Raw genomic sequence first — 25,198 nt, forward strand, 5'->3', positions numbered from 1 at the left:
TAAGACTTTAAAATCTGGCTTACAAACATGTCCAAATAGGATTTTTAATAGCTTTTTTTTTTTAAGATTTTATTTATTTATTTGAGATCATGACCTGAGCTGAAGGCAGACCCTTCACTGACTGAGCCACCCTGGCACTCCAGATTTTTAAAAACTATTAAGATAACAGAAGTACTTCAATCCCTTTCATATTTTATTTATAAAGAATACTAACATCTGGCTTCATGCTCAGGGGTGAAATAGTATCAACGTTCCAATTAATGGTTAAGCATTTAGTGAAATGATAGGTGCATTAAATTAACCAGACAACAAGCTCACTGTAATCACAATGTCCCACAAGTTCTAGCCATTGTAACTAGTAAGTGAACCAATATGATATAATATTTGAAAAGGATAAGCAAAATTTAAAATTACGTTTAGTTACAAACAGACTATATTCCCAGAAAAGCTAAGTGAATCAATTCCAGGACTATTAAAAATACTAAGTATATTTGTTAGGCTGGCTGAATAAACTTAACAAAGAATAATCATCTTACTCATGTTAACAATAAACAGATGAATTTAAGCAGTACAGCACCATGAAGAAGCAGGGCAACACAGGTTAAGCACATGCATATCAGAACCAAACTGATGCAGAGTATAATCTCAACTCTATTACTTCATAGCTACATAAACCTCCATAAAATCACCTAATGCCTCTAAGTTTTCTCAAGTACAAAAATGAGTGCTTGTCAATGTTGGCCGTGGAGGTTGACACCATGGGCACAGGGTAGAGGGGCAAGTTAGCCACTCTAGCCCACCGCTACAGGTGGTGGGAGCGCTAGTTTAGGGAAAGGGGTATACATGGGGAGAGAGGGTTGGGCAGCCCCCTACGCACTATTTAATTTTTTCCAGTGCTGCAGCGGCAACTCCTCAGTGCAGAGAGACCTCATTCCCAGAGTGACAATAGCCACTGCCTAACCTAGCAAGAGGAACACCCATTCCTGAGCAGCCCTCACCTGTGCAGGTGGAGCAACCATGGAAAGAAATTTGCCTCCACTGGCCCAGGCATGAAACCAAACACCATGGCCACTACCTTTCTAGTTTTCCTGAAGGAGCAGCTCAACAGAGAAGTCATTTCCTTAGAGATCAACAGATGTGCCAAACACTGGTATAAAGGAACCTGGAGTTCTGACACTGTCCATCTCAACAACGATGTCATCAGGACAGCATCAGCACAAGGGACCTTCTATTCACCAGCACAGACATCTCTCCATGAAACATCACCAGATAACTCAAGAAGTTCAACACATATGGATTCTTATTCCAAGAGTAAATACCAGGAAACAAAGAGTTTTCACAACAGCTAGAATTTGAGTAAGACAGACAACAGACCATAGCATTCATACATAGGTCAACTAATAACCATTTGGTGAGAAACTCAAGAGCTGAAGGACAAACACTGGTTCAGCCATCAGTAGCCAATCGGGCCATGAGAAGGGTTAGTTCAGCTCCATCTAGAGCAGTCTTTCTTTTGTTATCAGGAGGCATGTCTCTTTCAAAGGGGTTACAGAAAAATTCTCTGGAGAGTAGATTTGGCTGTCAGTGAGTGACTCCCGACCACTGAACCCCAGTGCATATTCCTTCACCCCACTACTTGTTTAGCAGGCAACCTCTCCATACTCTGCATACAGACTCTCTTCCCCAGTAGTTGTCCATTGGGCTGGATCAATAACCCCAGCAGACATCCAATCCAAAGAGACCAACCTTTCAGTACCAAACCATCACCCAAGTAGGATCCTCACTGATCCTGATGGGAGGCACAGACTCAAGTAGCTTCCCATCCCAAGGCCAAGTGGGCTCTTTGTACCCCAAACACTCAGGGATGACCACTGCACCACAACACCTGTGACATTCACTGTAAAGGGCAGTTTATGACACGGAACAACTTGGACAGCAGCAGTATGCCATTTATGAAGAGTATGGCTCCACACTGGCTAGACAGCCTGAAAGGCTTACAGTTCCTATTCTAGTAAGTACAACCAGCTTAGGAAAGACCCTAGTCTCCCAACCTGCTCATCACTCCTATATACAAGGGGAAGACCTGTTACAGCTCAATGTTATCAGAGACCCAACCTCGGAACCGTGAACTCCAAAGATCACAGGCAGCACTGTATCACACAGGTACAGTAGGTGTTGGAAACGTGCAAAGGATGTCCAGTCAGCAGAGCACCCTTATATACCAAAGAAATAATTACTCTCTGAACACAACAGCTACCTGCATGGAACCCTACGGGCCAATAAAGCACTGAGTGCAGCAGTTGACATTTTAGCACACTTCAGCATGCAACAGCACATGTGGTGCTGGCACAAGATCCCCATCAATACACAATATTCAGAAAGACTCCAGGGAGTTTGCCAGGCATGACCCCAAGCTACCTGAAGTCATTCACATGCTGCAGCACCCCTCCCATCAGGTGAGGCAAATGCAGCCACCTACCTGCAGCACCTGTGCTTTGGCAACAACAAAAGACAGATGGAGGTGTATAGGTAAGGAAGAATCAAGCATCTGGTAGACTTTTTGGACAAAGTTCAGAGGAAATGCTGTGGTGCCCTCGGAAACCTTGCGTCTGCCAAGTTACAAATAAAAATAAAATAAACTGGCAATAAAAAATATTGGTGGGGGTAAGATACCTGCTTTGTTCCAACTGATGAGACAAATCTACTGATGCAGAAGTACAGGAATTTGTTACAGGAGTTCTTTGGAATTTATTTCCATGTGATGTTATAAAGACAACAATAAATCAAGGTGCTCTCTTGGCCTTAATAAACACTGTGAATGTTCCAGTTATTCTGGATGGAATAGCTCTTTTCCATTTTGATGATCACAAAATTAAATTTCAGACTTTACTTGTTCTGTCTAATATGACAGGTTGCCAGCTCCACAGGGGAGGAAGTGAAGAAGCAATGTGACCTTGTGAGGTGCTAGTAAACTCACTTTTGTATGGGATCCACACAAGTGTGAGCACATATGGTTACAACACCAAGATTGTGGTGTCCTGCATTTGCACCCCCATGGAACCTGTGCAATGGCCCTCAGGCCCAGCTGCTGGGCCTGAATTAACTGGATGCCTTACCAGGAAAAGACTCTCCCAGCAAGGACTTGGATCCCGGATGTCAGGGGAAAAAGAAAAAGAGGAGGACACAAGAGGATCAGTGGGATGGAGTTGGTCATATCCCAAGACCGCCAAAGTCCTCCAACGGGTTTAAGATGCTACTGGACTCTTCTACCAGAAAGTTGCACACCAGCTACCTTGAAAGGCTCTACTGAACTCTCCAGAGCTTCCCTGCTGGAAACTAGTTTGCAGAGTACATCCAGGTGACCATCCACTATGAGAGCACATAATGATAGATGCTCCATCTGAAGTAACTGCTTTGAGGGATATGGTGCTAGATGTTTGGAATAAGAAGCTCACAGCATGAGAGAACTGGCCAACCACCTTCCCAGTAGCAATGGCCCTCATGTACTGTCTGATGAGACCAAACAAGACAACTGCTATGCTCTGCATGAGATTACCAGCAAAAACATGGAGAACAACAAAGTCCTAGCCAACTCAGGGGAGATAGAGAAGGTAGTAAACATAACCAAGAGCAGAGAAGACAGATCATTGCTGAAAGCGGTGAAGAAAGCAGCCCAGGTCTTGAATACATTATGGCATCAGGACCTCCAAAGCATTTCTAAAAAGAATGGGTGCAATCAGAACTATTTTGTTATACCTTTATTTCATGTTAGAGTGAGACCAATTCAATTCGCATCCTTCTTTGTCTACCACTGATTAACAAAGGTCACCCATCAGCAGCATTTCCTCCTCACCAGCCTAGTTAAGAATCAGAAACTCTTGCTCTGATCACGACAGGATCCAGCCACCTATGTGGTATTATAATAGCCAAAAGAAAACCAAGCATAAAGGCCTGTACTCTGGCTCCAGCAAATTTTCACCTACTTACACGAATTCTTATTCTTCACCAGCAAGAAAACAGAAAGCTACTGCACCAACAGCTGTATTGTAGTCAAAATGATTCCAACAGAAAGAACCCTGACATACAAAGATGTATTTGCAGTTTCCTCATAGCTACAAAGATCCTTATTCTGATGACTGAATTTACTTCCCAGCTATTACTAATTATTCAACATAGTATGGACTGAAATTAACCATAAGTTATATAGACTTTTATTCCACTAAATGACCTTCTTATACAGTAGAACAGCACCCTGGGTTCCCAGATTAGTGGATTGTAGCATCAAAATGCTCAGTAAAAGAATTCTATCTAATCCTGTTTTGAATGAGAAGAAAAGCCTGTCTTGCTGATTTGTGGATGAAATGTGCAAGTATGGAATATATGAATGAAAAGCATTTCTTTTTCTTTTTTGAAGACTTATCAGTGAAGTAAGGAAACCTTTGGGAGAGAAGATTTTGACTTTCTAAGCTCTACTTAGGTGTCAGAAGTAATCACTTGTAGATTCTGTAGTCAGGTAAGGTGCACACAATGCAATGAAGAAGTTAAAGAAATGGGTGAAATGAGATAGGAGATGTATAGGTGAAATCATAAGAAAGGGGATTGTTCAAATGTGAAGAAAGTTATGTTTTGATAAACTGAACAGAAAAAGAAATGGAATGCATATCCCTCATGTTTTATGGCTATTACTAAAAAAACTGTTAAATATTTAAGATAATATTGAAAGTACACAGAGTATGTCATTTAGCAATTCGACTCATGTAAGGCATTATTTGTATTTATTAATAACAGAAACCACCTTGTCCCTTCCTTAAGTAAAAAAGAGATATTAATACAATGTGTGCACTATATTAACCTTTCTAAAATTAGAAGAATTCTGAAACCCCCTGTATATTTGGCCTCAAGATTCTGAATAAGGCAAACAAACAAACAAAAATTGAATAAAGGATTGAGAACTGTACCTTTTTCTAATGATTTATTAGGAAAAAATGAATAATAATTTATATAAAAAATAATGGTAATATATATATATTTTTAAAAGATTGCCAATTCCACAATTTGTTTCAGCAGCTTCAAAGGTAGGAAGGGTTCAGCAGGAGTCTCCAACAAAGAGCTAGTCTTAAGAAATGATGGATACTCCTTTTCTTCCACAACCCTAACCTTGTTTAGTAAGAGATTATTAATCTCTGATAATAATCCTACTAGTATTTAGGACACCTTGTCAGTCTATTCCAATTAACAATAAACTGCTTAGCAATGGCATGGACTAAGTATTTATTCACCACCTTAACTCTTCTGCTTAATACTTGAATCCTTGTAATCAATCAATGAACAGTCTTATCTGCCATCTATACACCTGATAATGGACTGCATTATCAGACTTATCTAATTCACAAGTTTTATTAAGTCCTTGAGTTATCATTATATAGTTTAGAATGGGTGCTAATAAAAGATCTATCAGTTAAGATGTTTTCATATACATAAAACATAAAATCCAAAGCACAGGGACTCCTGGGTGGCTCAGTTGTTTGGACGACTGCTTTCGGCTCAGGTCATGATCCCGGAGTCCCGGAATCAAGTCCCGCATCGGGCTCCCAGCTCCACGGGGAGTCTGCTTCTCCCTCTGACCTTCTCCTCGCTCATGCTCTTTCACTGCCTCTCTCTCAAATAAATAAAATCTTAAAAAAAAAAAAAATCCAAAGCACACTGGATTAAACTGGAACCTAATGGCTCACATAAAATAAATAAAGTCTAGGGGTATACTATCTTCAGGGAGGACTCAATCTAGTGGTCAGAGCATAGTTTTTCTCTGTTCTACTCCTTCAGTGTTTACTTCTTATTTAACTGGTTTCCTTTTATGGCCAGAAGGTAGCTGCCAGGAGTTTAATGACAGTACATTTTGATTTCTGTTGAAATACAGCCCCCCCCCAAAAAACAAACAAACAAACAAAACAGTGCCTTTATCCCAGCATTCCTAGCAAATATCCTAAGATCATTCTGATTCATCTAGCTTAGATCACATGTCTGCTGTGATTGCCTGGGGTCAAGGCACATGTTCCATTCTGACAAACTCTTCATAACATTTATGAAATAAAGCACATTAGAGCTGACCTTAGTGATTTCAACTTCTAGTATTACTGAATGGTATTACTGAATTAAAATTGATAGGTTAAGCACATCATACACCTTTCACTCCCTCTTAAAAAGTTATTCCCCCAAATTTTAACAACAACCCATCAAGGAAAAAAAAAAATCAACTCTTCCCTAAGTGAAAATCATATTTTCAAGGATTCAAAATGTATTACAAAATTACCCACAGGCTTTATGATTTTCCTTTTTAGTACAACAGAAACCAAGACTATGTATTTTCTCAGAGCAAAAGAGGTTTACATTCAACTTTTTCAAGATTACAACATTAGAATTTAAATAAAGATTGCAGAGTACATGGGTACCTTGAGTTAGGAAAAAAAGTGGTTTTATTTCATAGAGCTATAAAAAATAAGTAAATAATCCATCCTGTAACTCAAGACTCCTCTTACAAGGTACTAGATTCACCACAAAACCTACCTCCACACACAGACACACAACTAGGTCCTAAGAACAGAGCAGAGATGTACAGCATAGGGAGCCTTTTTGTAAATGTGCATTTCAAAGCCAAATACTAATTATTTCCAAATTACTATTTCATACTTTTTAACATCCCTTATTTCTATAATTAGCAGAGAAAACAGAACATAAACTATTCAGTTTTTATAACAGAGAGTGAAATGTATTTCACTGAAAGCCAGAACTCAAATATATAGGAAAAGCTCTGAGACTTACAATAAAATTGAAAAAAAAAAAAAAAAAAAAAGGCAAAATACAACCACCATTTTCTTAAGAGTAGAACTAACCACTTGAATATGTGTTATACAATAATCATCTTAAAAGCCAAGCTTTATTTATAATCCCAAGGAGAAACAGTGTGGTCAAAGAAGAGGATGTGAATTAAAAGGAAATCACTGTAGGTGCGCCTGGGTGGCTTAGTCAGTTGGTTTTGGCTCACGTCATGAGCAGGGACTCTACTTAAGAGTCTCTTTCTCTCTCTCTGAAATAAATAAAAATTTCGATGGATGGATGAATAGATGGATGGAAGGAAAGAAGGAAAGAAGGAAGGAAGGAAAACCTCTGTACTTGTTCAATTCTGTAGACTGGTCTTTCAAATACTCATTTGTTCAAACAATTCAATTCAGTAAATAAGCTCTGATGGCTTTATTAAGAAGACAGTACTGGTGTTAGACAAAGGAGGGATATAAACACAGTCCTTAACTTCAAAAATGTTTACAATGTGCCTCAAAAGCAACATACACAAAGGAGCATCACTGGACAGCACAGAACATAATCAAGGAGAAATAAATGCTTGAGACACTAAAGACAATGGGTAATCAGAAAGAGGAGAAATCAAATGAGAGGATTTCTACAGCAAGTAACAGAAAACCTACAGGGAAACTGCTTAACATTAAGGAAATGTATTATCTCAGCTAACAAGGAATGCACAGTGAGGGTGATTTTACATGTGTTAAGCACAGTCCAGTTCTACTTCTCCGCTGTTCTCCTGCCTCTACCTACCTTGATATCAGGGCAACACTTTCAGGCTAGTAGCAAAACGGCCACAGCAGTTCTAGATGTCACATCCAGATAAAACCACTAAGGAGAACAGGGATCAACGCTTTCCTTCTTTCTCAAAATCAAGGAAACCTTTCCTAGAATCCTCTTACAGATTTCCCTTCTATTACTCAGTGGCCAAAACTGGATCTATTCCTAAAATGATTTCAAAGGCAAGAACGCCTATCATTAACCAAGATTTAAGTAGATGCTGATAATTATCATGACCATCGTTTTAGTGTTAGCTGAATATTTTAAGAAGACAGGCCTTGGGGGCACCTGGGTGGCTCAGTGGTTTGGGCTGCTGCCTTTGGCTCGGGTCATGATCTCAGGGTCCTGGGATCGAGCCCCGCATCGGGCTCTCTGCTCCGCGGGAAGCCTGCTTCCCTCTCTCTCTCTCTCTCTCTCTCTCTCTCTCTGCCTACTTGTGATCTCTGTCTGTCAAATAAATAAATAAAATCTTTAAAAAAAAAAAAAAGAAGAAGACAGGCCTTGGAAGATGGTATAATTAGGAAAAGAAATAAAAGAGAAAAATACAATGGCAAAGGAAAGGATGTGCATAACTGAATAAAAAAGTCAAACTGCAATCATACACTAAATACATTATTAGGCACAAGGAACTTTCCTAAACTGCCCTGTTGTCATTCTCTGTAATAAAAAATTAACTTACTATTCAACAGTGAGTAAATGCTAAGAATGGAGGAGGAGAAGTTCTCTTTTTATGATAGGATTTAGTTAATTTTCAGTAGGGACAGTCAGACTCACCACTCCTGGTCAATGGAGTCACCCATTTAGCTATCTGTGGGTTGAGAACTTTCCATATTATGCATACAGATGACTGTAGACTCACTATCAATAGAAGTTGTTCCTTGAAGGTTTCTTCTCATTTGGGTTCCAGGTTTCAGTCAAACGTCCACAAACTTCACAACCAACCCTGTGTGCAAATGAAAGCATGCAATCAGGAGGCAAAAAAAGCTACAGGGAACAATTCCCTCCTCCCCCATCTATAACTAACTGATCCATAAGGAAACTGAACTTAAATACCGGATTCAATAAGCACCATGTTCAAACTAAGCAACTTGCATTTCAAAAACTGTAGTGTGATTATTACACAGTTATCACCCTTTCACATCATACATATTATTGTGTCTACAGTGTACCAGGTAAAACTCTTAGCAAAAGTTGCTCACTAGATAGAATCCAACACACATTTGTGTGGTGGATTCAAATAAGGCTGACCTGCACATAGTATATTAAAGGACAGCTGCCTACATTTATAAATCAGAAGACAACTCTACATGAAAATTAAGATTTCTGACCTCTCTTGGGAAAAAAAAAAAAAATCGGAAGATCTAGCAATAATGGGCCCACATTCCCACATGGTAACTAACAATCTGGTGGAGCTGATGAGCAGCTAATCCTTTGGATGGGTCACAGGCTTTGCATTTGCCTGCAGATGTCATCACTCTCTTGCAACACAACTCAATTATCTGTCTTGATCCTGCTGGCATCTGACTTTGCAAATTCTCCTAGATTTCTAAAATAGCTCACAGGGAACATATTTTACTGTCAAAGCCAAGCATGTTTTTCTGCCTTGACAATACAATATAGTATAGGGCTAATAACTACATTCACTTTGGAGTCAGCAGGCCCCAGGTTTGAGTTCTAATTCTGAATATAACTTAGCTGTATGACCTCAGGCATATTTTTAACCTAAGATATATTTCTTCTTCTACAAGCCTCCTAATAAACACATATAAGCACTTAACACAGCCAACAAACAACTGGCCTAAAATCTACCATGTCCAAGCTGAATTTACAATCCCAAATTCAGGGCTTCCTCAGTCTTCTGCATCCTGGTAAGCTGCAATGTGATTCATGCGCATAAGCCTCAAACCTCAAAGTCCTAATCATATAATTTCTTTCATTCTCCCAAAACTAGTACCATGGTACTTGATTCTCTAAAATATGGAATTTGAATGAATTTTCAGAATCCCATAAAAAATAATAATTCCTCCTTCAGAATCAATTACTTTCCTAAAATCACCTACAAATACAAACTAAGTAATGATACTCTGAAGTTTCAAGGTTGCATATCATGAGGAATACTAATAATTCATTTTAAGAAAATGAAGACGGCAGGTGCCTGGCTGGCTCAGTAGGTAGAGCACGCAACTGTTGATCTCAGAGTTGTAGGTTCAGGTCCCATGTTGGGTACAGAGATTACTTAAAAAAATGGGGTGCCTGGGTGGCTCAGTCAGTTAAGTATCTGACAATTTTAGTTCAGGGCATGATCTCTGGGTGAGATCAAGTCCCACGTGGGGCTCTCTGCTCAGGGGAATCTGCTTGAGATTCTTTCCCTCGGCCCCTCCACCTGTGCATACTCTCTCTCAAAGAAATTACCTTTAAAAAAAAAAAATGAAGACAAAATACTGGGGGTAATACCTATCATTCCTTGCAAGATACTGGCCCCATTACATTTTGTAAGCTTACATGTTTCTTCCAAGCTAAACTAACAATGAACTAGGATGCTACGTTTCATCTGAAAACAAAATTAAGAAAAGAGATAGTTAGAATTTTAAAAATCAACCGTTTCTATAGAACTATTCAAATAACAATCAGAAAACCCACTTTTGGGGGCACCTGCGTGGCTCAGTGGGTTAAGTCTCTGCCTTTGGTTCAGGTCATGATCTCAGAGTCCTGCTCAGCGGGGAGCCTGCTTCCCTCTCTCTCCGCCTGCCTCTCCGCCTACTTGTGATCTCTCTGTCAAATGAATAAATAAAATCTTTCTTTTTTTTTTTAAGATTTTTATTTATTCATTTGACAGAGAGATCACAAGTAGGTGGAGAGGCAGGCAGAGAGAGAGAAGGAAGCAGGCTCATTTAAGTTTTAAAACAAATTGCATATTAATAACTGGTAGCAAAACTGATTAATATGAAAGGCAAGACCCTTTCAATGTATTAACTATGAAAATCATGGCCATTATCTTTCTTTCTGGAAAATAATTCCACTGAATAGTGTATTATCTCAATGCTAAAGATCAAAACCATAATTACCAATCACAAAGAAAGCATATACCAAAAACTGCACTCTAGCTAACCTCATATAATTTGGCATGCGCAAAAAGAAAATTTAGTGGATTTCATTACTACTCATTCACATGCAGTCTACAAAGTAACCCAGGCTTTCATTACATCTGGTAGGAATCAGACAAAAAAAAAATTTTTTCCCTGTCAACCAAAAACATTTTAATATAGGAATTTTATTAGCATTCATCTCAGTATCACTACTACAATGTATTTCACATTCTTCTTAGAATTGATGAAGAAAATATGAAATCAGATCCATTTAATTGTTAACTGCTGGCATGGCTTGGTGCTTTTTACACCTTATTAAATGGCACCTCTACCCCCATCTACCTGTTATTTATACTGATAACAGCAAATTACATTACTTCTTGTGGTGAATTTAAGCACTAAATTTTATTTTAGATAATATCGAAAGTGTGTAAGCCCATCTCTATCCAGAGATATCTATTCTCCAAGCTACCAGTCTCAGTTCCATGACACTGCTATGAAAGAAGGGCTTCATCTTTAGAGAAATGAGTTAACAGTGCTACCTTATAATACTGTTAGGGCAGTCACAGAGAAAAAATATTCTAGTTCTGCATCAGCACAAATGACACAACTAGAATGAATGAGCAGAGGCTCTATTTTCCACATATTAGAATATCTTTCTAAGCCACTGTTGCCTCAAAGGGGATGTCCTGCCTGGAACACCTATCATCAGCAGTGAGGATATTACTGGCAGTGACTTGAAAATAACATATAGCTGATCTAGACCAACTTTATGATTCCTTGCAACCCTCAAATGCTTTTCTGAATTTAAAAATAAAAATTCACTTTTAAGTCCCCAAACCCACTACAATTCAAAAGTCTTAGGTTTAAGCCGGTCAAATTACAAGAAGCTAAAGACCTAAGTCTTACAGTAACATTTCTGTTTGGTTTCCACTTTTCCCCAAAGTATAATGGCTTCAATTATCAGACCTTGACCCTATTAAATTACTCTGATACTGAAAGAAAAATATGTACTATGTATGTGTTCCATCTTCTTGCTCATTTAATTTCAAATGCTAATTCTTTCTTTCTTCCCAAAGAAATATGGACCTGGCAAAAATAATAAAGATCTATGAGAAACCTAGTTCAATTTCTTCATTTTACACATTCAGAAAGGTAAAGAAATTTGCCCTAAAATTCTTAACTAATCAGTACACTATAATACCTATTAGTACTGCAATAAATCACTACCATTTATTTCCTCCTTAAGTACACTGTAAAGAAAGGCATATAACCATTCAGTTACACAATTTAAGTGAAAAGTTATCTGGGCAATAGTATCATAGGCAGTGGGGATACAATTAAAGACTCAAGACATTTTGCTTCTTGGTACTGTTCACTGGTGCTGTTAACATTCCTAGACCCTACAAGTATAGGATGTGGTAGGTTTACAGAAATGGATAGAAGCGATGGTATATACACGAGTAGCTGTGAATTAGGCAAAACTTTTAAACAGGGAGAATGAATGTATTTCTAACTACCAGAATTTCAAAACTAATGGAAAAGGCTGCATATGCCTTCATAAAAAAAAACAGAAAAGGAGGGATGAGGTAATAAAGATGGACTACCAGTGGGAACGCAAAGTTGTACAACCACTTTGGAAATGTTGTAGAAACTTTCTTTATAGGTATACACACACTTTACCAGGCACCAAAACAAACCACTCCCAAGAGAAATGAAAACAGGTCCATACAAAGAATGCAGACTAGAGGAGGCAGTAGAGGATAGATAGCAATTAAGAAAATGGGCCCTGGGGGCGCCTGGGTGGCTCAGTGGGTAGGCCTCTGCCTTCCACTCCAGCCATGATCTTGGTGTCCTGGGATAGAGCCCTGCATCAGCTCTCCGCTCAGCGGGAAGCCTGTCCCTCCCCCCACCCCCCACCCCGCCTGCCTCTCTGCCTACCTGTGATCTCTGTCAAATAAATAAATAAAATCTTTAAAAAAAAAAAGAAAAGAAAAGAAAAAGAAAACTGGCCCTGGAGTCAAACTGTCAGAGTTTGAATTCTGGCTCTGCCACTTACTAAATGTGTTGAGTTTAGACAAGTTACTCACCATGCCTCAATCTCCTAAACTATAAAAAGGAAGTAATTCATAAGGCTACTGTGAGGTTTAAATTATGTTAATAAATGTAAAATGCCTCAAATGTAGCCTGGCACAAAGTAAGCCTTCAGATAAATGGCAATCAGAAGGGGAATGGGATTTAATACATGATGTAACATGACAAAAGTAATTATTCTGAGCCAAATTAAAGGGCATTTTAAAATACAGATGCACACCCACAGCCAGTGCTGTATAATGTAGTGTTTAAGAGTTTACTTGGATTTTGTTTATGTCACTTCACTGTTTCCAAAGCTGACTGCCATGGAGAACTATAGGTAAACTTCCCTGAGATTTGGTTTTATCAACTATAAAGAAACAACAGCTACTCACCTCAGAGGATTATTTTAAGAATGTAATTAAGATGTATAAAGTGCTTGCTTAGTACAATGCTTGACACACAGTAGCTAAAAAATGACAGTATTTTATTATACTATATTGAATTAAGCACATTATAACTATAGTGACCATTTGTTATTTGCTAATGATAGCCCCAGTTTATGCAAGTTTTCACAATGTGATTACTCAGAAGTTATTCCCCTACCTCAGTATGTCCCAGTTTAGATAAAACTTGTTCTCAATATGTCCTGGTTTTAGATGATAAATTATACGGTTGCCCTAATTTGTAACTGAAATACTTTCAGGATTTTCCATCTATTTAGTTCTTCTCAAATGTTCTCCTATCTCTCTCTTTTAAGATTTTATTTATTTATTTGACAGATCACAAGTAGGCAGAGAAGGAGGCAGAGAGAGAGATGGGGAAGCAGGCTCCCTGCTGAGCCCGACATAGGGCTCAATCCTAGGACCCTGGGATCATGACCTGAACTGAAGACAGAGGCTTTAACCCACTGAGTCACCCAGGTGCCCCTCTTATCTCTTTTTAATGGCATTACCTCTTTGCTCTCCAACTCACCATACCCATTTTGCATGCACACTGGCAGACACACACACACACACACACAGAGTCTGTGGCCCTCGCTCTCCTTATCTCTTTATCCAGGTGCTTGGTAACCTCCAGGCCTCTTTGTTGCCCTATACTCCGCAACAATGTCATATTTTTTCCAAGCCTAATCTTTCTCAAATTCCTATCTGTTCCTTCAGTCTGAATTCCAGAAAAAAAACCTACTGACCTAGAAATATCACCACCACCAGTATGTTACCGTCTTTAGGAATATCTACATTTTTTTTTTTAAGATTTTATTTATTTATTTGTAAGAGAGAGAGAGTGAGAGCGAGCACAGGCAGACAGAGTGGAAGGCAGAGTCAGAGGGAGAAGCAGGCTCCCTGCGGAGCAAGGAGCCCGATGTGGGACTCGATCCCAGGACGCTGGGATCATGACCTGAGCCGAAGGCAGCTGCTTAACCAACTGAGCCACCCAGGCGTCCCTAGGAATATCTACATTTTAACAGGTTAACGACTTGAGAAACAATGCCTTACCCCAAAGTAGAGAACCTCTAGTAACATGAATTTCAGACACTGAAAACTGACTAAGGTAGATATTTTAGGAACTATTTTGCATTTCTCCAATCAAAGGATTGGGTGGGTTTCTACTAAATAAATAAATTGGAGCAGCCCTGATTTCTTTCTTTTTGCTGGTTCCCAAATACTCCAATCAGAAACACCAAAGGTGTTTAGCTCAAGTATAATAAGGTCACAGTTCTTTAAGAGTTTCAGTCTGTGCCTTTCTCTTTCACTGTACAAATGCTCTTCTAAGTTATCTTAGCTCACTCTCCCGAGTTCAATTACCATATGTATACTGATGACCGACAAACCTACTTTCCCAGCAAAGCTCTATCCAAGGTTCTCCAGCCTAGATGTCTTTCAGTTCAACCTCAAATAACCAAAGGCATCTAGTACACCTCACCCCCATGTGCTACTCTGTCTCAAGCTTAACTGAACCCCACTTCTTCCCCAGCACTCCTCTATCCCAATCCCATTCATACGATTTTTTTAAGGTTTTATTTATTCAACGGAGAGAGAGAGCGAGCACAAGCAAGGAGAGCTGCAGAGAAGGAGAAGCAGGCTCTCTGCTGAGCAGGAAGCCCAATGTGGGGCTTGATCCCAGGACCCTGGGATTATGACCTCAGCAGAAGGAAGACATTTAACCAATTGGACCACCCAGGTGACCCCGCACCAATTCAAATGATTTTCATTAAATTCTCCCACCTACCCAGTTTCACTCCTACCTTTCCATCACTCCCAGCTATAGCCAAACAACAATGGAATTCCCTGAACTATTTTTCCAGTCTGTTTCTTTACAACCTAAGAATCACTGGTCAAGGTCTGAGCGCCACCATTATATCTAAAAAATACCATTATAGCTGTTAACCCATCTCCAAGCACATCTCAGCCCCTCCAATTCATTGGCATTTGGGACAGAATGATCCTTCTAAAATGAATGGCTGGTAGTGTTTATTTTTTACTTAAAACTACCATTAATGGGGGCGCCTGGGTGGCTCAGTAGGTTAAAGCCTCTGCCTTCAGCTCCGGTCATGATCCCAGGGTCCCGGGATGGAGCCCCGCGTCCGGCTCTCTGCTCGGCAGGGAGCCTGCTTCCTCCTCTTGCTCTCCCTCTCTCTGCCTGCCTCTCTGCCTACTTGTGATCTCTGTCTGTCAAATAAATAAATAAAATATTTTTTTTAAAAAACTGCCATTAATGATTCACTATTATCCTCAGGAACAGTTCAGTTAATACAATTTCTAAGGGTCTTTATGACGTGGTCCCCAGTTTTCCCTTTAACATCATTTACTTCCTCTTCCACTCAATGCCCCATAACTGTGCCATCCAACCGTTTTCAATTTCATTGTGTTCCATGAAACACCAGGTTCTCTCTGTTTTGACTACAGGCCAACACACTTGCCTTCCATCTCTTGCCTGGCATACCCTTCAGAACTTGGTATGGCCATCACTTCCTTCAGGAAGCTTTCTTCAACCCCCAAATCTGTATCAGGTGCTCCTACAGTGTATCAGGTACCTTCCCTTTAGGGCACTTATACTAAAGAAGTTATCAATCCTGCTTATACCTCCACATCATGAAAAGGAACTTGGGTCTGTAATTTCAGATTCACAAGTTCACGAATATGGCATCCTGTTTTGGGTACTGTATCTTAAGAGACATTTTTGTTAGCCAGAACACATCCAGAAAAAGAAAAACAAAGCTGGAGGCATCGCAATCCCAGATTTTAAGATATATTACTATGTTGTAGTAATCAAAATAGTATGGTACTGATACCAACACTGACACACACAGACCAATGGAAAAGAATACAGAGCCCAGAAACAAACCCACACCTATATATGGTCAATTAATCTATGAGAAAAGAAGCAAGAATATACAATGCGGGAACGATGGCCTCTTCAATAAATGATGCTGGGAAAATGTGACGGCTATGTGTTAAAAAAATGAAAGTGAACCACCTTCTTACACTATACCCAAAGTAAACTCAAAATGGATTAAAGCAATGAATTCATAAAAATCCTAAAAGAGAACACAAGCAGTAGTTTCTCTGACATCAGCCCTAACAACATTTTTTAAGATACGTTTCCTCAGGCAATGGAAACAAAAGCAAAAATAAACTACTGGGACTTCATCAAAATAAAAAGCTTTTGCACAGCAAAGGAAACCATCAACAAAACAAAAAGACCAACTACTGAATGGGTGAAGATATTCACACACTCTCCAAAAAAAAAAAAAAGAGAGAAAGAGCGAGATTGTGCCATTTACAACAACATGGATGGACCCAGGGGATATTATGCTAAATAAAAATAAATCAGATTGCAAAAGACAGACACCATATGATTTCACTCATGTGGAATATATAAAAACAAATGAGTAAACAAACAAAAAGCAGAATTAGACCTAGAAATACAGAGAACAAACTGATGGTTGTTGTGAGAGGGGAGGCAAGGTAATTGGGGCGGGGGTAGGTCAAGCTGGTGAAGAGGAGTGGGTGATACAGGGATACAGTCATGGTATGAGTAAGTCACAGAAATAAAAGCATAGCATTTAGAATATAGCCAATGATATTGTAATAGTATCACATGGTAACAGACAGTAGCTAAAGTTGTGTTCAGTACACCATAACACATAAAGAAGGTGAACCACTTTGCTGTACATGTCAAACCAGTGTTAATGCTGTACGTCAACTATACTCAAATTTTTTTAAAAATTAAAAATTAGAAAAGGAATATATCCAGAGAAGAGCTGAATGGTGAGGAGTCTGAAAAAGATGTCAGGTACGAGTTAAGGAAACTAGAGATTTAGCTCAGCAAAAAACAGAGATAGGACAGCCTTCAAATATGTGTAGGCCAAAGCATACAGCATAAGAGGAAGCACGACTGTGGGTTATCAAAGACGATGGAACCAAAGCTATTATGCATAAGTTTCAGAAAGGCAATTTTTTATTTTAAAAAAGAACCATATTAAGTATAACTGCCCGCCAAAAGATACTGGACTAGATAGAGAAGTGCTGAATTCATACTCCCTAAATTTTTTTAAAAAATAAGGAATACTAAAAAGATCCCTACATTTGATGGGTATTAAGGAGAGCACTTGTTCAGATGAGCATTGGGTGTGATATGTAAGTCATTAGTCACTAAATTCTACTCTTGAAACCAGTATTACACTATATGTTAACTAAAATTTAAATAAAAACTTAAAACAAAAAAACAAAACAAAACACTGTGGAACATAAAGAATAACATGGAGGACATTAGGAAAAGGAAAGGAAAGTGAATTGGGGGAAATGGAGAAAGGGAGACAACCATGAGAGATTGTGGACTCTGAGAAACAAACAGGGTTTTAGAGGGGAGGGGGCTGGGGGTCTGGGTGAGCCTGGTGATAGGTATTATGGAATACTGGGTGTCGTACAAAAACAATGAATTTTGGAACAATGAAAAATTTTTAAAAATAAATAAAAAATTAAAGAAAAGATGCCCACGTTTGAGAGAACATCAAACTAAGCAATTACTGACAGACCAAATAAATTCTAACATTCTGAATTTGTAAAATTTATATAAACTAGTAAATTTTATACAAAATTTATAAAAAAAACACGAGTTTATAGAAGTATTTTAACTATGACTTGGTGGCAGCTGAATTAAAATACATTACCATAGCCTACCCTATTAAGAACATAATGTCTTGGGGCGCTTGGGTGGCTCAGTGGGTTGGGCCTCTGCCTTCGGCTCAGGTCTTAATCCTGGGGTCCTGGGATGGAGCCCCACATTGGGCTCTCTGCTCAGCGGGGAGCCTGCTTCCCTTCCTCTCCCTCTGCCTGCCTCTCTGCCTACTTGTGATCTCTGTCAGATAAATAAATAAAACCTTAAAAAAAAAATGAACATAATGTCTTAAGGGGCGTCTGGGTGACTCAGTGGATTAAAGCCTCTGCCTTCGGCTCAGGTCATGATCCCAGGGATTGAGCCCTGCATCAGTCTCTCTGCTCCCTGGCCCCCACCTGCCTCTCTGTCAAATAAATAAATCTGTCAAATAAATAAAATCTTAAAAAAAAAAAAAGAACATAATGTCTTAAGATATAAGATTTAACTGTATCACAAAGAAATCAGAGGAATCACTCATTATTTAAAAAGCTGAATACAGGGGCACCTGGGTGGCTCAGTGGGTTAAAGACTCTGCCTTCGGCTCACCTCTTAATCCCAGGGCCCTGGGATCGAGCCCCGAATGGGGCTCTCTGCTCAGCGGGGAGCCTGCTTCCTCCTCTCTCTCTGCCTACTTGTGATCTCTGTCTGTCAAATAAATAAATAAAATCTTTAAAAAAAATTTTTAAGTAAATAAGTTGAATACATATTTTTCCTCTATTAATGAACATTTCAGAGAGGAAAAAAAAAGCACATTAAGTAAGACAGCAAATAAGGAGAGTTTTCTTTTTTTATTTGATCCTGAGTGGGGGGGGGGGAGAGAATCTAAATGAAAATTGGTCAGTTTATTCAGACAGAATGCTTATTTCTCAAAGGATAAAAAGGTATCAAAAAGGCTTAAGGAATAATCTTTAAAGAGACTTTGTAGACTACCAAATACTTGGCTTTTGATTTATACAGGAGGAAGAGAGAAAGGGGAGAAAGAATTTTTAAAGTTTTCCTAATGTTTTATAGAATTCAATGGTCATGGAAGGGGGCTCAATACTCTGTCCTGTCTGCTGCCATATTTAGTTGTAACTTCAGGTCACACTGATCTGGAAAAAGCCATTTTTACATGAGTGAGAACAAACATGCAAGAAAATAGGAGGTCTTTATCTTCATGGTATAACTTTATTAACAAGTACGAAGCCTGAATTAGTCATTCAGTGTCATCTCTAACTCTCTACTATTTACAATCCCCATACTTGTACTTTACAACACTAAGAGAAAAAATATTCCATTCTCATTAAAACATAACTTTTCTTTTAAGATTTTAATTATTTGACAGACAGAGATCACAAGTAGGCAGGGAGGCAGGCAGAGAGAGAGGAGGAAGCAGGCTCCCCGCTGAGCAGAGAGCCCCATGCGGGGCTGGATCCCAGGGCCCTGGGATTGCGAGGTGAGCCGAAGGCAGAGTCTTTAACCCACTGAGCCACCCAGGCGCCCCTGTATTCAGTTTTTTAAATAATGAGTGATTCCTCTGATTTCTTTGTGATACAGTTAAATCTTATATCTTAAGACATTATGTTCTTTTTTTTTTTTTTTTTAAGATTTTATTTATTTATTTGACAGAAAGGCAGGTGGGGGCCGGGGAGCAGAGAGACCGAGACCGATGCAGGGCTCAATCCCAGGACTCTGGGATCATGACCTGAGCCAAAGGCGGAGGCTTTAATCCACTGAGCCACCCAGGCACCCCAAAACATAACTTTTAATAAATAGACTTCACTCTTAAGTTTGATTTGATTCAGAGATGAGATCTTTTCTCCTTACAGAGTCTTTTAAAATAAATTTAAATAAATAAATTTAAAAATAAACTTGTGAAACATTATCTTTTCATACAACTTTACAAAACACTTTTGTATATATGGAAGGCTGTAACAGTAAAGAGACAAGCCTCTATTTGGGGTTGAATTGTATCCATTTCCCTCCACTGCCCCCCTCCCAAGAAATGATATGTTCAAGTCCTAACCCCCACTCCCTCTGAATATGACCTTATGTGGAAATAGGGCTGTTGCAGATGTAATCAGTTAAAGTGAAGTCATACTGTAGTAGGGTGGGCCCCTAATCCACTATAATGGGCACCTTTATAAGAAAGCAGCCTTGGGAAGATAAAAACAGGGAGAATGCTATGGGATGAGGAAGACAGAGATTGTGGAGTTATGCAGCCGCAAGCTCGGAATGCCAAAGACTGCCTGAAAACCACCAGAAACTAGGAAGAGGCAAGGAAGGATTCCCCTACAGGTTTCTGAGGGAGCATGGGCCTGATGATGCCTTAATTTTGGATTTCTAGGCTCCAGAATGAGGAGACAGCAAATTTCAGTTGATGGTACCTCACTGTGGCAGGCCAAGGAAATGAATACCTTCCATTTGAATGGAAGAGAAAAAAAAGAAAAAAGAAAAGAAACAAACATCACATGAATCTAAATGTTACCATCGTGAGTGCTACAATCCATCATCCAATGAAAACAGTGTTGGCATCGCTTTGCAACTGTAACTGCCAACAAGGTCTCCAGCTCAATACAATTTTGAGTCCATGTTTCTATTAACTATCAATTTATTCACTATCTAGGCTAGACTGCTATCTAGGCCAGTGGGTATTATAAATACCCCTATTTTTTTCCATCACTTTCTAATTAGGCAAACAGTCCTTGCATTCTTTACATGTTATTTACTCATTTTGACTAAGTAATATGAATACAAAATAAATGCGATGTGAATTTTTTTCAATGAATTCAAAGTTTTTTGGTTTGGGGTTCTTTTCAATATTTTTTTATTTTAAATTCGGTATAGTTAACATACAATGTTTTATTAGTTTTATGTGTATAATATAATGACTCAACAATTCTATACATAATTGGCTGCTTTCCACTGTAAGTCCCCTATACCTATTTTATCCACTCCCTCACTTACTTCCCCTCTGGTAAACATCAGTTTGTTCTCCAGAGTTAATTGTCTGGTTTTTGGTTTGTCTCTTTTATTTGCTTTTCTTAAATTCAACATGAGTGAAATCATACAGTATTTGTCTTTGTCCGACTAACTTATTTCACTTAGCGTAATACTCTAGCTCCATCCACATTGCTGCAAACGGCAAGACTTCATTCTTCTTTATGGCTGAGTAATATTCCATTGGGTATACACACCACATCACTTTTACCATTCATCTATCCACAGACACTTGGGTGGAATTTGAACTATTACATCCTCAGTCTGTCTACCAATCACCCTGTTCTCCCAAAATAAGCACTATTAACATTTTCTTATGTATCTTTCCAATGATATTCCATATATTTATAAAATTACATATATAAAATATACAAATTTTTGTGGTAGGCATAATGGTAGCATATTCCATTTACCATTCCATACCTAATTTTTTTTAAAAGATTTTATTTATTTGACAGAGATTACAAGTAGACAGAGAGGCAGGCAGAGAGAGGAAGGGAATCAGGCTCCCCGCCAAACAGAGAGCTCGATGTGGGGCTCGATCCCAGGACCCTGGGATCATGACCTGAGCCGAAGGCCGAGGCTTTAACCCACTGAGCCACCCAGGCGCCCCTCATACCTAATTTTTATTACTTCCTATATCTGAAATGATTCTTACAGGTATGACTTTTTTTTTTTTAAGATTTATTTGAGAGAGCAAGCAAGTGGACGCACATGCACACCACACACGAGTGGGGGTGAGTATTCCACTATATAGATTTATCATAATATACTTAACTAATCCTCTGTAGATGGATATTTAGGCTGCTGCCAATATTTATCTTTATCATAAATGATGCCCTAACAGACGTCTTTTTATAGTCTTGTCACTGAGCCTTTCTTTTGCCATCCTATTTATAACTGCAATCACCTGTTCCCTACCTTGACAGTCCCTACCTTGATCCCATGTTTTATTTTTCCTCGTGGCACTTCAAGTTATCTGGCATTCTATGTATCTCATTCATTCACTGCTTGTCTTCACCAACTAGAAAATAAGCTCCATGAAGACAACAATTTTAATTTGCAACGAACTACTACCTAAGTTCCTGGTACACAGCTAGTGTTAAGTATTTACTGAATAACTCAATGTTTTTAAAAAATTCCACAAAAGAAAACCATACATGATAATGAAAAGGGACAACATATCTTCCCTTTAAGGCAAAATAAGTAAAAGTTCCCGAACTGATCAGTAATTTGTCCTTTTTGTCCTGTATTAATTAGCTATATTGTGTGAAATGAGATTGCTACATTTAATTTGATCTATATTTTGATATATGCTGTGAATGCAGTAATGTCTCCATTTATCTCAGCCTATTTGCCCAAACATAGGGCTAATATTGAGATCTTTCTGAATATTAAAGGACAAGTCTCTGCATCTTTTATGTAGTGGCCCTCCCACAATAACAGCAACCATTAACATGAAATTTCTTCTACCAGCTGTATATTTTCAATCACCAAAAGAGTGACTCAGTGTGGTATTATTTCTGGTAAATGCAGAGGGTGCTGAAATCTCAACTTATTTTGAGAAAGTCAATATATATTTAATTTGTCCCAACTGCCTTTCTAAGGGCTTAAGATGTGGTAAACTGCGTCATTCTCTTGCACAACACTCAGCACGCATTTCAATTAGGCCCTGGCACACAAGGGCCTCAAAATAGCCCCTGACAAATTGCTCACTGGGAGGGAGTGAAGAGGGGATATACTTTATAGAAAAGATAAAGAACAGGGGTGCCTAGGTGGCTCAGTCAGTTAAGTGTCTGCCTTTGGCTCAGGTCATGATCCTGGGGTCCTAGGTTCAAACCCCACCCTAGGCTCCCTGATCAGTGGAGAGCCTGCTTCTCCCTCTCCAGTTTCCCCTGCCTCTGCTCTCTTTGTCAAATCAATAAAATCCTTCAAAAAAGAAAAAGAAGTTCTCATTTTTATATTAAAATTTAACAAATCTAAATAATATGCTATAAAAATATCTTTGTTCAACCATTAAGATTTCCAATTAACAACTATACATACTATTACTCAGGATGAAGATCTCCATCTTAAAACAGTTTAGTAATCAATACAGATAGTCCCTGACTTAAGGATTTTTCACCTTTACCATGGTGAGAAAACTACATACACTCAATAAAAACAGTACTTCATAATAAGTTCCAAATTGTGTTATTTTCTTGGGATAGTGATATAGAGCACAATATTTTCTTATGATGCTGGGCCGCAACGGTGAGCCACAGCTCCCAGTCAGCCATACTATCTTGAAGGTAAATGACAGATAAACTTACAACCATTCCGTTTTTCATTTTCGGCATTCAATAAATTACATGAGATATTCCACACTTTACTGACCAACTGTAGGCTACTGCAAGTGTTTGGAGAACATGTAAGGTAATAGGCTAATGGATGATGTTTGGTAGATGCATCAAATGTCTTTTAGGTTCTGGATAGTCTCAACTTACGATATAACCCCATTCTAAGTTGAGGAAGATCTATACGTTTTTCCAAGAAAACACAAAAGCCAATTTCCCTAACAATTTCAATTCTACCCACTCCTGTGTATGTACAACCTGTCTGTTACCAAGAGCCAAATAAGCTCTAAACTTAGCAAAGGAATCATCAGGAAGGTTTATGGGTACTAGGTCATGTTTATTACAACACAACTTTGAAAGGTTTCTCTAAGCTTAAAAGCAAGAGGGAAAATATATAAAATTTGCAAGATAACTTAGATGTAAATGAGAATCTTGAACTTTTACATGTATTTTTAAAATTGTATTTCTGAAACAGGTAAGATTCTGTATTTTTAAAAAAATTATGGTCCACAAACAATAAATCTGAGGTTTACTTTTTTTTTTCTTTTTTAAGAGGGGGGCAGAGAGAGAGAGAAAGACTCTTAAGTAGGCTCTGCGACCAGCATGGAGCCCAATGCAGTTTAATCTCATAACTCTCAGTTCATGACTGGCACCAAATTCAAGAGTGGGATGCTCAACCAACAGAGCCACCCAGGCTCCCCAGATTTACTTTTCTAATGATAGAAAGTACAGTAGTCTTCCCCTTATTCCTGGTTTTAGTTACCCACCTTCAACCACAGTCACAAGGACATGATCCTCCTATTGAAATATAATCAGGTCAAGAGTTGCCTAACATTACCTTACAATGCCTGTGCAGATCACCTCACTTCAACTCATCACAGAGGCATTTTTTTCATCTCACGTCATCACAAGAAGGATGACTATAGTACAGTGAGATGTATCAAGATAGGGGCGCCTGGCTGGCTCACTCGGAAGAGCATGTGACTCTTGATCTTGAGGTGGTGAGTTCAAACCCCACACTGGATATAGAAGATTACTTTAAAAAAATCAATGAAAGGGGGCACCTGAGTGGCTAGTTGGTTAAAGGATCTGACTCTTGGTTTTGGCTCAGGTCATGCTCTCAGGGTCATGGGATCCAGCCCAGTTTCTGGCTGCATCCTCAGTATGGAGTCCTGCTTATCCCTCTCCCGCTGCTCCTCCCCCTGCTGTATTTATTTCAATAAATAAACTCTTTAAAAAAAAAAAAAGAGTTTATTTATTTGACACAAAAAGAGAGATAGAGAGAGCCCAAGCAGCGGGAGCGTCAGGCAGGCAGAGAGAGAAGCAGGCTCCCCACAGAGCAAGGAGCCTGATGTGGAACTCCGATCCCAGGACCCCGGGGTCATGACCTGAGCTGAAGGCAGACACCTAACCACCTGAGCCACCCAGGCACCCCTCAATAAATAAAATCTTTAAAATAAATAAATGAACTTAAAAAAAAAAAAGCTATTCTGAAAGAACCCACATTCGCATAAATTTATTCAAACAAAAAATTACAGTAAACTGTTAAAACTGTTCTATTATTAGATGCTGCTATCAATTTCTTACTGTGCCTGATATATCAACTCTATCATTGATATTTATGTATTAAAAAATATATAACAGAGGTATAGTAACAGAGGGCTCACTACTATCCATGATTTCAGACATCTACTTGGGTCTTAGAAATACGTACACCATAGATAATGGGGATTACTATATGCTGGATGGCTTGTGAAGGTTTCCCCATATCCAACTTTTTATACTGACTCATGTTTTCTTCCAGTATTTCTAAAGTTTTCTTTTGTATACTCAACTCTGGAAAATCAAGAACTTATCATGGTATAAACTGTAAGGTAGATAATCAGTTTATTTTTTTTCCAATTTCTGTACTGGCAATCACATTCATGA

At 38.8% G+C, this 25,198-nt stretch overlaps 1 long non-coding RNA gene and 1 pseudogene across 5 annotated transcripts in view; one reads left to right on the top strand and one right to left on the bottom strand.

Moving 5' to 3' along the window:
* Positions 1 to 25,198, bottom strand: part of CDC42SE2 — a 116,633-nt gene that overhangs the window by 68,832 nt on the left and 22,603 nt on the right. For 3 of the 5 annotated variants that reach the window (XR_006605378.1, XR_006605376.1, XR_006605374.1), the window contains exon 2: positions 8,407 to 8,575. The exons of 1 other annotated variant lie outside the window; for it this stretch is intronic. This is a non-coding gene — a long non-coding RNA (CDC42 small effector 2). The remainder of the gene's footprint in view (positions 1 to 8,406; positions 8,576 to 25,198) is intronic. One more of the 5 variants, XR_006605375.1, reaches the window with a different exon arrangement.
* LOC101679689 lies at positions 759 to 4,323 on the top strand (annotated as a pseudogene).

The sequence above is a fragment of the Mustela putorius genome, unplaced genomic scaffold (genome assembly GCF_011764305.1).
Source record: "Mustela putorius furo isolate JIRA1106 unplaced genomic scaffold, ASM1176430v1.1 tig00000145_pilon_pilon_pilon, whole genome shotgun sequence".
Lineage (NCBI taxonomy): Eukaryota > Metazoa > Chordata > Mammalia > Carnivora > Mustelidae > Mustela > Mustela putorius.